Genomic DNA, 12,805 nt, shown 5'->3' with positions numbered 1-12,805 from the left:
CTGGAGTTAATGGAATTATGGCTACCCTTCCCTCTTCTTCCACTAGAATAACCTTGTAAAAGAGACAGTTTGATGGAAGATGTACATGTTTCCTAGCTCAGGAGTCAGAAACCCGTGAGGATCCTGAAGACTAACTACCCCTGAAGCAAAACAACTAGCACTTCCTATTAAAAGTCAAGACACAAAGCAAACTTGATGTACACCCTGTCTCAGAAAAGATTTGATAAAACATGGCTCCATACCTTCAGCACGTCACAACCACCTTTGGTACTCTGGGTGTGCAGGCTGCAGTAGGTCCCATTGTCCCTGCGCTTTCTTGCCTAGTAGAGGCCACCTTGCACGAGAGCCATTGTTGATAGAAAATAAGGGAGTGGTGTATCCCTTCTTTTTCCAAAACATATGATCTCAACTCCTGGCACAGGGCATTTCGCTTGTTCCTCACTGCCCTGAGTTCAAGTAGATAAACATGAGGCTGTGCTGTACCAGAGACTGCGCCTTCACATTATCTCAGTGAGATGCCTATCTGCTACTGCTACTGCATTTATGCAGAAAATGGGGGAATCCTCAGCAGCTGGTCCAAGGTGTGTCCCCCACAGACATAAATAACTTGTACTTGTTTGCATGAAGTCTCACGTACTGTGTTAAATCAATACAGGGAGCACCATGCCCCAGAAGAGCTAAACAAACCCAATTCTCAGAGTACCAAAGTTATGTATAAGCTTTGCCATTCCTTGAAAAAAGTCATGTTGGAGGCAGGGTTTGACAGGAAGATAGTCTGTCATTTAACTGATAGACTTAAGGTTTGTATGAGAGCCAGTTGTGACTTTGAGAAATTTAGCATGAAATACAGAGAATAAGGGGTCAGTCATCCCTATTGCTTTTTGAACCAATGTAGCACCTGAGCTGTGTGTTGACATTTTTTCAAAATGGTGTCAACCTTTGTATAGTCCCCCTATTATCAGGGGCCATTACATGGCAAAATTAACGGCTTTAGTCTCGAACTAACAATGTTACTTTTGTATTATGTTTATTGCATTATCTTATATATTGTTCATAATCATGCATACTCTTGCTTTTTTTTTTAATACCGATGTTTTCCATGAAATGCACTTGTGTCATTTAAAAAAATCAATAGCCGCATTATCTTCAAATTGCCTCATGTATTATGGCACTGTAAGAAACTAGGTGTTGGAAATAAAATGTTAAGCCACCCAAAGCCACTGCAGTTAATCATGTTTAACACCTGACTAAACCAGGCTCACTCAGAGCTTTTGGTAGAGTCCTACTCAGGCCATTCTGTTGTATTATGTGAAAGGCCATTAAGAGCTGCATTTTCTATTAAAGCTGGATGTAATTCTAAGAAGCCAAAGGCCCTGTTCAAGTTTAGGAATATTTTGTATCTTTCATTTCTCTGGTACGAAAGGTCTTGGAAGAGCTTACGATTTGGTTTTTCTGTGACCTACAGATAGACTACTGATCATAAATCTATCTGCTTTTAATTAGTATATCATCATGAAAAGCATATGAGAGGAGACTGCAGAGAGTATGTCCCTCTGGTCAACCTCCATAGTGCTGAGTTGCTTTTTATTTACTCTCTTGAATCTGTAATGAAAATACACATACTCCACCGCAATTAAAGTGTTAATTTTTGTCATCACTATTCTTATTTCCACCACAAAACTGATGTGAAAATTCAGCTTTTGTGTTGCCTGAATAACGTAATTCCTCCAAACAACTCACACTTGAAGTGGAACAAAAACCCCAACTCTGAAGAGCAAAAAGAGAGCAGAGTGTTAAGGCAGGGCAGGCATCAGTGTGGAGAGTCAGGTTTTTTTTAAACAGGGTGGGATTAGAGACAGATTTCCAAAGAGTCGAGTACATGAATGAAAGGGGACAGAAGCTTAAGGATGTCCTACTGCATATTACTTTAAAAGGTATGCTTTTTCCTTTGTGGCAATGCTTGAACTTGACTTTTTTCCTCTTGAAAGGAACAGCCTTTTCTTTTCTTCTATGGCTTAGCATAAGAAAGGAACAGGCTTTTAATGGTAGCTTGCTTTTTCTTCAGCTTTCAGACAAGGGAGAAATTCTGATTTCCTCAAAATACATATTTTACCCATAGAAAAATGGCCTTTTTAACTTCCTGGATTCTTTTTGATCCCTCTACGTAATTTTCTTAGGTTCTCTTGCTTTTCTTCACTCCATGAAGATATGCCCTTGGGTCATATCCTCCCAGTACGTATGGTTGGGAACCTGCAAGTGTGTATACCTGGGCCTTTGTCACTGCTGGGGACATTACAATGGCCATAACCACTGCTTCCTGTACTAAGTTTGACACTGACTCCACTGTTTCAGTCCTCGTACTTTAAGATCCCCTACATCAATTCCCTCTTTCATAGGACTCACAGGCAATCCCCAGCAATTCAGCGTCCCTGCAGCAATGCCTTTACCCAGGGCAAGATGTTTGGAAGGGGACAGAAATTCCTGCAGTCTTGGGAATTTCCAAAGTCCTTCTCTTCCCTGTTACCAAGCAAATCTAACAATCTCTTCTTTGAGTGAATGTCCTAGAAAACTGCAGCCTCTATAATTGCTGAAAGACTGATGCAGATTAAGGGGAAAAATGGGTTAAAGAAGAGATAAAACACTTCCAGAGCTTCTTTATTGCACAGAGAATGCTGACCAGGAGCATACACAGTAGACAGAGAAATATCCTGGGGAGATCACAGGAAAAATCCTGTTGCAGAAAAACATCATGCTTCAGTAAAAACAGAAAGGCAGATAGGTGCATCTGTTATCAATCAGCTCTTTAGCCAACAAGTTAAAGAGTCACGGAGCAAAAGAAGAAAGCCTTCCCTCAGGTTCAAATTCCTTCTTGGAATTTCTCAAATGTCCATCCATGACTGCAGAGTTGTAATTCCCAGTCCTCCCTGAGAACAGCAGCTATTGCCACTTTCCTTACTAGCCTGACTACCCAGCCAGGGAAACCAGCAAAACTTTGACTACCTGCACAGAAACCATACTGGCTTTCTGGGAAAAGACACAGTTGCCTTAGAAGGACATTAACAGGTTTAGCCCATTAATCTATACAAGCCAAACAGTGTTGAGAAATTCCTGATCACTACATACTCACTCACTGCTTTTTTTGTTTATTTGCTTTCAATAAGGATATTTAAATGGCAAAATTAACTTCCTGTGAAGTTGTCTATAGTACCAATTTGACTTTTCTCCCTGAGAATGGAAAATTGCAGAGTACCTTATCAGTATGCTGAGTGCTCATATACTAATGTTATCAGCAATCATATCCCAGCAATTTCCTTAGCATAACAATAGGTTTGCTTTGTAATGACACTGCTTACTAAATGGCAGAAGTTTCCATAAAAACACTTGCATTTAAAGCTTGACCACTTGTCCCTGTACAACACAAGTTTGATCCCATGTCCTTGTACAACACCTTTGTCCTTAGGACTCTCAGTTGTGACTCCCAGCTCCCTCATCATTACTAGCTGCCCCTGATAGCCACGCAGCTCATCTCTAAGTCCATCTCTAAGTCTCACCCTGTACTTGTCTTTCCTAACTGAGTGCCAGCAAGGTGGTTTCCTGCCATTCACTCTCTGGCAACTGTGCTCCCTGGCGGTCTCAAAAGGAGAGGAGGCCCTGAAGTGGTGAATTTCAGGGAGCAGGGAAAGAGTATGAGGGAACCTCGGAGAGATTGTCCTGGCTATACAGTGAATGCATACACATTAGTCTTTTGAAGATCCTGTGTTCTGCACGTCCATTCCTAGGGGTGTGCATTGCAATCACGCTTGTGGCAGCAAGAAGAGGACCATCCTGAAGTACCCTGCATCAGTGCTGTATGTTCTCCTTGCTTCTAAAGTGTGTTCTTATGCTACTGGATACTTCCAAACCTTCCTCTAGCCTCTGGACTTTAACCTCAAACCAAGAAGAATTCGGTAATGAATGTAGTTAATTTGAAACCGATTATTGTTTCCAAGGTCAATAATGGGAAAACAGCCCTACTGAGAACACAACTCTGTGGGGATCTTACCTTTCCCTTAACCAAACAGTGCTATAGAAATTAATAGGATGTTTGCCTACTCAACCTACCAGTCTACTGCCATGCTTTCACTATTGCTTAAAGCAGGCCTCACAAAACCTGAACTAAAAGTATGCACCGGTTACAACATCCTTATTTCACTCAGGCTTAATAGGATGTTTTGCTTCTGAATTTTAAGCAAATCATTCAAATTCACCTTGCATTTGCTGAAACAAAGGTTGAATCTCTTCTTTTTGGTTCCTACATTCGGGAAGCGAAGGCCAAGTTTCACTATCCGTGCTTCAATAAAAAACAAAGAAAAATGTTTCCTGTGAGTACTGCATATCTTCCTTGATCAGCCAAGGATTACATCATGGACAAATATGCCCGTTTGTATTCAGAGGATGCAGACTCAGGATGCGTCCAACCTATTTCCCTACCACAGCCTCATCATTCCCCACTTCAGATTCCTCTGTTCCCCAGGCACCACCCTGATTCATAATCTCAAGAAAGTAGGAGATGCTTGATGATCTTGCAGACCTGCACAACAACTGTCTTCACTGTGGATTTTCCAGCCCAATTGATTGCCCACTGTCTGGTAAGCATTGCTAACTAACTTCTGGAGCATGAATGCTATTTGCTTATCTGTCATCAGAGTGGCTCGAACTTGGGTGTCTCCTTGATGAAGGCCAGGGCCTGCACCTCTTCAGCATGCAATTTCATTTATGTGGCTTTCTTCACTCTGAATTTCTTCATCCAATGCTAGTCACACAAAACCTACTACACAGTTTCACCTCCTGGTGCCTTTTTTTTTCAGGTACAGAAACATTGTTCCATAGTGTGAAGTTATTTTTCCTGCTCCCCAAAATTGAATCATTCTTGTCCTGTCATGACTCACAATTTTAGAAGGACTTGCTTAAGTTCCACATTTATAGAAGATATGCAAACCAGAAATGCAAGGTGCCATTATTACCTTTTACACATCTTGTGTGGATGGCAGAAATTGGCAAAGTATGGATTTTTGTTAAATAGAAAAATAAAATTAAAAATGTATTTTAGAAAACCCTATGCAATGGAGAAGCGTGCGAAACTGATTCTAATGTCTTGACTCTGGAAAAATTCTGCACAGAGGAGTGCAGTGCAAGTTAGCACAGGGTGACATCACATTTTGGTGTGGCTCCACCCAGTACAATCACACTTGGTGAAGCTGGGTTGTGTCAGGCTGAGCAGCACTGTGTGAGTGTACTTTGGTGTTGCAGTGTCAGCTGTTGCAAGCTGGCAGCATACTTTCTCAGGGAGTCACATCTATAAACCTTGGGGTTTTCAGTTATGAATTCTGCTTTGACTCCAGTAGAGAATTAGCTCAGATGGAGACATCAGCACTACAGACATCTGAAGTTAGATAATGCAAATTTCAGTGCTGTAAAGATAGAAGACAAATGCTCTCAGGTCGATGTTCAGCAGGGGTTTTTCTTACCATTCTTCAAAAAATTTCTAGGAAACTTATTAATATTTTCTTTCCAGTAGAGATGCATCAGTCTTTCCATCCCTGAAACAGAAAGGCATGCTTTTATGCAGCTGTTTTCATACAGCCTATGTGCAAAATTTGTAGTCGTTTAAATAAATTATATTACTAAATAAATTATTGTAAAATTGTTGCAATTGCTGCATATGCAGTTCAGTTCTCTGCTCACTTTTCCCAGACTGGACATATAATTTCATTGCCACACTTACTTTTCCAGTAGAACAAGTAGATCATTTGGTGTACCTAGAAAATTTAATGAATCCTTGTCTAAAATAAGTTGGGTGATTCACACCCTAAACCTACCTGTTATTCTACACTGACCACCAAGGGAAGCCCTGGGTGACACATCTTTGTTATCAACGTCTGCATTATATATGTAAAAGTGAAATGAGATTAATTTTTCTGGTGGTGTCTGCAATTGCTTCAGACATTTCAAAGAGGGTGGGATCAGATTAGATATCAAGAAGAAATTCTTTGCTGTGAGGGTAGTGAGGCACTGGAACAGGTTGCCCAGAGAAGTGGATGCCCCACCCCTGGAAGTGTTCAAGGCCAGGTTGGATGCGGCTTTGAGCAACCTGGTCCAGTGGAAGGTGTCCATGGCAGGGGGTTTGGAACTAGATGGTCTTTAAGGTCCCTTCCTTAATTCTACGATTCTATGATTCTGTGTTATACGTTGCAAATACTAAGTTAAAAAAAACAAAATCAAGTTATTATGATTAAACCGAGTGTATTGTTTAAGATGTGTCTTTTCATAATCAGGCAGCATATATTCTGTAATTGCACACAGAATGAAATCACTAGTAAGAGATCCTCTGTTGGTCAAATGAGAAAAAGGCTCCTGTGCTTGCAGTTAGCTGTAAGTGTACAAAAGCTCAGTGCTTCAGTGCGTATCTTCCACCACAGGTGTCCTGGCTGGTGCACAAACTCAAAGCTGCAATCAAAGACAGTTGTGCAATTTAGACCTTAGCTAGTATTTTGAAAACAGAGAGGGAGGGGTAGTATTAAACTGCTGCAGAAATATTTGTGAAAAGGGCACCAAGTAGATTCTGGTCTAATGAAGGACTACTGATTCATAGCAAAAAAAAAAAAACCAAAACAAACAACCAAACAAAACAACAACAACAAAAAACCAAAAACAAACCCAAAAAACCCCACAAAAACCTAGTAATGAAAAACTGATACTTTTTTGCCAGCTCCTTATTGGATGTTATGATCAGATCCACTTATGCACAACTCTGTGTGAATGCTCTGCCTTCCAGTCTCCAAAACAGCCAGATCACCTTTTTTATCGTCCAAAAATATGCTCTCTGTAGCAATTTATCTTAAAGCAACTTTTGGAAATTAGTCACAACCTTTGTTTAAAGGTTTTATTTTTGAAATGCTGACACCAGCTTAGCTCTAGCATTGTCTAGAGGGAACACTACTACAGAGAGACTTAAATGATGCTGTCATGTAGCATAGAATAAATTATTTCAATTGTAAACCAGCTAATTATATATTAAGTCTGGTACCTACTCCTCTTTGTTATAAAGAAGCTTTTTGCTTGCTCTGGATGTAATATAGCAGTGTGTCACACAAAGACCCATTTTGTTTTTATCGTATCAGTATTGCTCAGTGTCTCAATTTAAGAATTGTATTTCTATTCATGTGACAGCCTCATGTTTTCTTTTCACTTCATTTTCAGAGTTTTGAAAATTTGAATGTACACATTGACAAATACCCCAGAGGTCAATCCCAATTTATTAATGTCTGAAATCTCATTATGTTTGAATAAATCTCATTAGTTTATGACCTAAATGGGGGGGTTTTTTATGCTTAGGTTTATTAAAATTGATAATAATATAACCAATGTAAATCCCTTCCTTAGATAAACGAGCAATTAGAAACAATATAAGCAATTACAAGATATATAAATATTTTTTCATTACTTTTTAGATAAATATGATGAAATTTTCCCTGTGGAAGGCTCTTTATAAATCAGTCACAATCAGATGTCCCTGCAGAAGCAACCAGCATAAAGAGACAGCCTGGCTTTCCTCAATCAAGTCAATAAGGAATGAACATGCTACACTTCTGAGACACACTAAACAAATACAAAAATAATATAATTTTAACCTGAACTTTGGATATACCTATGTACTCTTGAGAGAAACATGGGTTTCAGTGTTGTCTCCCTGAGAATTCTTTTAGCTTTGACTACACGCCTTGTATTTGGGTTCATAAAAAAAAAGGATGCATCTTTGTTTACTTTGTGTAAACAAAACTAGTCCATGTGGTTGACTACCCATCCTTCCCAGGCTGGTTCCTTCAAAGAAAGTTTTCTATACAGCCCAGTTTGAATATTTGAAAAGATGGAGTTTTGTCACTTCCTTAACCTTTTCCCATTTTTTAAAAATTATTTGTTTTCCCTTTGCCTACTATACTTTTCTTACTTTAGCTGCTTATCAGAAGATAATGGAAAGAACTCAGATATGAGCTATTAACAATGTACACCAAGGACACGAGACACAGAAACTTTAAATAAAGATCACTTACATGTTCATTTAGTATGTAACTACAGTACATGCCAATGCAATGAAATAATTTAACTAATATATCCAATTTTTTGTGATGTTTCTCTTGGTCTCACCGTGAACAGGTGGAGAGGAGAAGATACAGTAAATCCTATTGTCAAAACAAGCAGAATAAAAGTTTGGTATGACAAAAAAAAATTCATAGATAAGAAGAAAGGGTGCAATTAATTTTCCTCCCTGGAACCCCCTCTAAAGGTCAGTTCTGATTATCCTGTATCCTGCTGACAGATGACAATAGATAATATTTGTAATTATCTTTCCTTTCTTTCAAGGAAGCTAAGAGGAATCTGCCTCTCTCCTTCTCCAACGCCTGCTAATACTTCTGTACATTAATTGCTTCATGCATTTGTGTCCTTCTATTGATTCAAATTTAGTTTACAAGTTAAATGTGTAAATGCTTGCAGGAGCAAGGGCTTTGTTTGCACATGGACTTCCTTTAGACTAGACTAAAATGACTGATAGGGGCTTTTGGAGATTGTGGAAGGGGAGAAAGTATGAGTTTTGCTTATATATGTGTAAGATTTCTTTTGACTGACAGCTTTGTTTCCAAGTGCCACAGAAAGACTGGAAAAACTGTCTGTTTGTCTTGTTTAGTAAGGCAGTCTTGGAGACTTTTAGGATCAGAAATAGTTTCCTTGCTTGGTATTGGTGGCTGTAAATCAGTATTGATACAAAGACACAACTATTGCCATAGTGAAAAATAGAGGAAGTGTAAGCAAGTCTTTTCATTTTCAGGGACACAACTATAAAACATCTCAAGCAGCAGTTTCCATGTTCTTTTTAATTATCCAAATGTATGGATTGACACCTCTTTTTAGAACACTGAAAAAATAACATCTAAGAAAAAAGCAGGATTCCCCAATTCTCTTTAGGTACATATAAACACTGAAGGTAACTACAACTGAGCTAAAGATATTTGTAAATAATCTTCATAGATGAAGACAAAACATTTATGTTGTAATTGTGAATTAAATTCACTATTACATTCAGTGCATTATACTCATTAATCAAATGCATATTAGAAAGTATATAAGCATGATAGTCACTGCCTAACAAAGAGGAATTTACATTAATAACAGAAGAGGGCTTCGACAGACATACAACAATTTGGTTAGTTAAAAATTGATTCAGGCAAAGATGGTAAGAGTTTCTACTCCAGAAGTAACCAATATTTTCAATTTCAAAAGGACAAGCTTTGAAAAACAAGAGAACTTGTGAAGTAAGAGTTGAGGAATTCAAATATTGAGGATAATATAATTAAGTGAAAAGGATAAAAGTATATGGACTTTGTGTCTCAAAAAAGCAGAAAAAGTTCTACTGAAGAGAACTAGTTGAATAAATAATCCCAAGCAAAACCCAAAAGAGTTGCAAAATGGCAAAGAGGATTAAGCACAAAGGAAATGTTATCTGAGGGATAAAGAAAAGGATGGACAAAGTGGGAACTGTCAAAAGTCAAGCTGAATTAGACTTCCAAAAAGATGCAAAAAGCAAACAAACAAACAAACAAACAAACAAAAAGATTCTTCATCTCCATAAACAAAAGACAATAAAGAAAAGGACTGTAGTGCTATGGAATACAAAATGAGGAGAAATGGAAGGTAATCATGGTAAAATATAAATTGCACTTCACTATTGATCTGAAATCATTACTTTGTCTTAGTTTTTAACAAGTACAATGACTGATCATGGGAGCAAAGATAGTTTAGATAATGGCAGGACTGTGTGGCAAAGCATCAGCCAGAATAACGACAGAACAGAACTCCTCAGAAAAATGAATGCAAGACCCTGATTCCAACAATGGAGCTTTTATAGCCCATCATTATGACATCAAGGCCTGCAAAACACACATAAACTAACCGCAAGTACAATTTAGGCCAAAATTGAAATTCCTTGCTTTTTTTATTTAATTCACCTTTTCCAAATGTAATTGAGTGATTATTCCATTTGCCAAATATTTGCTACTGGATCTGTAGGCTAAACGTTGAGAAGTTTCAGTAATTTCATGGTTTTAAAAGACATACACTGTCCAAATATTAAGGGTATGCTACTTATACTTTACAATTTCACGTGCAGAGCATTTTACAAGACTTACTTAATTGTCAGAGCTTCCTTATTTATTTTTTGTTTTTTGTCAGCAAGTATCATTTGTCAGGAGGTAAATTGTGTGGCAGTACTACGCTTACAACTATCATTCAAAACTGAACTAACTGCAGAGGAAACCACAGTGGCACCCTGAACGTTATTACACACGACAATTCTTCATACTTACTTTCTACGTTTAATTTAGAAGGATATTTCCTGCTTGTGGGCAATAAACTCATTTATTCAGTAGGAAATAAGAATATGATGTGCTTGAAATCACTATTTTTAGCTAAAAAAAGCTCCAGTTACTGAAAGATCATTTCTACTTGTTTCTATGTCACAATTTAGAATTTCTATCATGTTGCAGAACAGTCCAGATTTGCTGAGAAATTCTGTTCTGTGACTTTTGACTCTCTGAACAGTGAAGTTGGCTGCAGTTGCTGTCCTCTCTGTAAGCAGAAACTTGAGAAGTGGAGCAAGTAAATAAAAATGGGAATGGAGGAGCATGGGCAGGTTGGCAACAGTAGAGATGAGTGCTTTTGTTTCTAAAAGAAGGAAGAAAATGCCTTGCAAGTCATGCATTCTCTGTGCCTACACTGTTCTGCAGCAACTTGCTTTTCTGTTCTTTTCATAACAACCATCACAACAATTTGGGAAGACAGCAGCACATTACAGTTTTTGCTTCTCACAGTCACATACCAGAGTTACACAGAATTGGCATTAATATAATGTTTAAATAGATATTAACAAGGAACGTTCTTCACAAAGAGCAAGCATGACCTGTTACTGCCAGGTGGGTGGAGGGCTGGTACAGGCGGCTTTAATTCTGTATTTGAATTTTCATTTTTCTTGGCAATGCCACTCACCTAAGTTGGCTGCTCTAAATGACTTTGCTGCCATAGCCTCCTATGGATCTTTCCAGCTGCTCAAAATAGCTGTTCAAAGTGAGGAAACCTCTGCACAAGGAGTATTCCCCAGGGAGAAATTTCAAGAACTCTACAGCCCCTTTGTGCTACTGGGAAAGTGTAAAGAGACTGGATAAGAATACAGAATTCATCACTGTGCTTTCTGTACAATAAAACATTCATATTTTCTCATCTTTTTTTTCTGGACTTGATTATTTGTTGACACCAAGCTTGCACTATTCAAGAATATGGGTAAGAGCAAAGATTGCTTTACACTAACTCTGTGAGCTCTGTGCTTTGCAGCTGGATAAGCAGTGAAAAGGGGGAGCAGCTTTGGCACCATACAGGCTTACATCCTGTTTCTCACTGACCCAAAACTCTGTTTGGGCACGTAGAAACTCTGGACCACTTTGACTGTTGGGTTTGGTTACAGATCTAACATAAAAAAAAAAAAGGAGTTGATATAGTTGCAATAGGTTCTCTTACTACATAGAATCTCCTCCTGCATAGAATTTCCTCCTGCACACAGGGAATGTACCTGGCCGGCTACAGTCTGTTGTGCCAGCAGATTACTACAAAGGAATCAGATCATAAACAATATTTGGCCCTGTGTCTCACAATCATATGATGGTATCTGAGCCTTCCTGTCTTCCCAAGGTATCCTTCCTCCAGATTCAAATGTGTGATTGATGTTATTAAATCAATTTCAAAACTGCTCTAGTTAAATTAGTGCAATCCCTTTGAATGGACATTTTCAAACCTGCTGGTCCTTCAGCTCCTGACCTGCCCTTTATCTCTGAGTAATCTCAGTTGTAAACATGAATTCAGCAATGATCTTTTGAATGATGACTCACAGAACCTCCCTCTAATCCACAACAATCTCCTTCTGTCCTTTCTGAAACCTCAGCCTGTCTCTCAGACAATACTTTGTTATTGTCTAGTTGTCAGTCAAGTCCAAAAAAGAGCTTTCAGTGTTTCCCTCCTTTCCCTCCTCCACCTGTTTTGTGTGTATCTGTCAGCAATCCAGCCTCCTGTGAAGGAAGGCCTGCAGCCTTCAGCGTTAATACAAATCTTTTTTTGGGTGATCATATCCACACTCTCAGGCTTCAAATATACAACATCACCCTGCTACTTCTCTAACACATCAGACATCGCACTTGTGTTTGTTTTCAAATTCTTTCACTGTTTCATGTTATTCGGTGTTGAGATCATTTCCCTCCTCATGTCAGCTGGTGATACTGCACTGTATTGTCCCTTGTCAAACTTTTAAGCTTCACAAGGCTTCATAGGCTATCCTTCATACAGAGAAGCTTCTTAGAAATAAAAAAGAATGTACTTCCTTTTTTAAATCCTGTCCTCCTCTGAAATGTCTTAGAAACATTCTTATGGGCAATTGATGTGCCTTGAAACCAAGAGACACAGTGAGTGGGTTAGGCCCACCCTGACTAGTGTCTCGTAGCAGGTGAGAAGACACCAGAGTCCTGAATTGCAAATGTCAGAGAAAGCACGAGTTGAAGGGGGCAGACAAGAGGACAGTCAGACTTCAGGAAATGCTGAAGTTTGTGAGCACGTGGTCCAAGCCACGCAGTGAGACCACATCGTAGTCAAAATCAGGAAGTCAGAGACTCTGCACAAGACAGTACCCAAGACAAGAAAAAGACACATCTGGCTGAAGCAGTGTCACACAGAT

The sequence above is a fragment of the Myiozetetes cayanensis genome, unplaced genomic scaffold, assembly GCF_022539395.1.
Source record: "Myiozetetes cayanensis isolate MyiCay16 unplaced genomic scaffold, myiCay2020 scf2-11, whole genome shotgun sequence".
Classification (NCBI taxonomy): domain Eukaryota; kingdom Metazoa; phylum Chordata; class Aves; order Passeriformes; family Tyrannidae; genus Myiozetetes; species Myiozetetes cayanensis.
Note: the sequence above shows the minus strand (reverse complement) of the source record.